Raw genomic sequence first — 1364 nt, 5'->3', positions numbered from 1 at the left:
TGTACTGCGAATTATTATATGCATTTATGACGTGAATATATATATATATATATACATATATACACATGAGACTATATATATACTATAATATACATATATATATATATATATATATAATATATATACAACGAAATAATTATTATAATAATTGTAGAATATATTCAACATACATGAAGTATATTTTCTACATTTTATATATTTATATTGTATACATAGGTAATATATACTTCATGTATGTTGAATATATCATGATAATAATATCACGGTCTTGTTTCTTTTTATACTCTCCTAGTCTATCTATAATACCTGTATGGATATCGAACGATAACGTACAGTCGCGATATCCGACTGGTAGACAGTAGAGAGAGAGAGTAGAGACGCAACAAGCCCGAACAGGGCGTACCGAAGAACTAATTTTGCTTCACCCACCATTCGTTGATCCAGCTATATATAGTCTAAGCGAATCGAAAGGTTACATTTCGTACTTTGGACACGAGCTAACCCGTTGGACCGTAAAACCTAAAGCCACTATAAGGTAAAAGCCCGTGTCGCGATGAAAACGTTCGCACGCGCGGCCGGCAACGACGAGAAGGAGCACGGACTCTTTAAGAGCTTCTTAGGCGTTTTAATTGCGCTATTTCGTAGTACGCTCGCCACTCGGGCTGAGCCTGGCAATTCTGTCAAGAGAGTGCGTTTAGACGAGGGAAACGTTCATGTAAAACGGCCCGACAGATGGGTCACGTTTAACGACAATGAGCAAAGAAAAAGTTCCTGATGTCTATGTCTTCCGAGACGTCACGTCTGATGTTACAGTCCCTCCATCGCTTTATCCACTTTTGTAAAATCTCATTTGTATATTACAGGATTACGGATACTATACAGGGAAACAAGTTCTATCTCGATGTACGAAGCGAAGACCTCTCCATATCGCCTCGTAATTATTCCGAAGAATTATAGACGCACATAAATTATCTTAACCCTTTATTTACTGGCGAAACCTATGGGGACTTTCAAGTCCACTTCTATGAAGTTCGTTTTTAATTGTTGGATGGCAGCACAAGCGTGTTTTTTTTTTGGAAGCTTGTTAGAGACAACTCTGTAAGATGATATATAACCAAGATGGACGCCTAGATTTTAAAAACCTTTAAAAAATTCAGTAAATAAACGTTGGTGCCTGATGTATGACCATTACGGTTAAACCACTGCAGCTATCCACCTTATATTCACGCCGTATGTTCAAGTGGTGCTCCGGATTTGGTTTTGTTTGCGTTAGACCCCCCTAGGTGGCGTTGGGGTAGCTTTTCTTCTAAACTTCTTATTCATGAACCGATTTGGCTCGAATTCACACCATATAATGTTGAAAT

At 37.8% G+C, this 1364-nt stretch overlaps 2 protein-coding genes across 2 annotated transcripts in view; one reads left to right on the top strand and one right to left on the bottom strand.

The window, feature by feature from the left end:
- The window catches only part of LOC128880129 (dynein regulatory complex subunit 5), an 18839-nt gene extending 17533 nt beyond the window's left edge, over positions 1–1306 (top strand). Inside the window, exon 11 of the mRNA XM_054129855.1 lies at positions 864–1306. The gene's annotated coding sequence lies outside the window, so the exon portion shown is untranslated. The remainder of the gene's footprint in view (positions 1–863) is intronic.
- The window catches only part of LOC128880136 (Kv channel-interacting protein 1), a 36555-nt gene that overhangs the window by 16365 nt on the left and 18826 nt on the right, over positions 1–1364 (bottom strand). The gene's annotated exons all lie outside the window — the stretch shown is intronic.

Source organism: Hylaeus volcanicus, chromosome 7 (assembly GCF_026283585.1).
Source record: "Hylaeus volcanicus isolate JK05 chromosome 7, UHH_iyHylVolc1.0_haploid, whole genome shotgun sequence".
NCBI lineage: Eukaryota > Metazoa > Arthropoda > Insecta > Hymenoptera > Colletidae > Hylaeus > Hylaeus volcanicus.
This window is presented reverse-complemented; position numbering and strand designations above follow the sequence as displayed.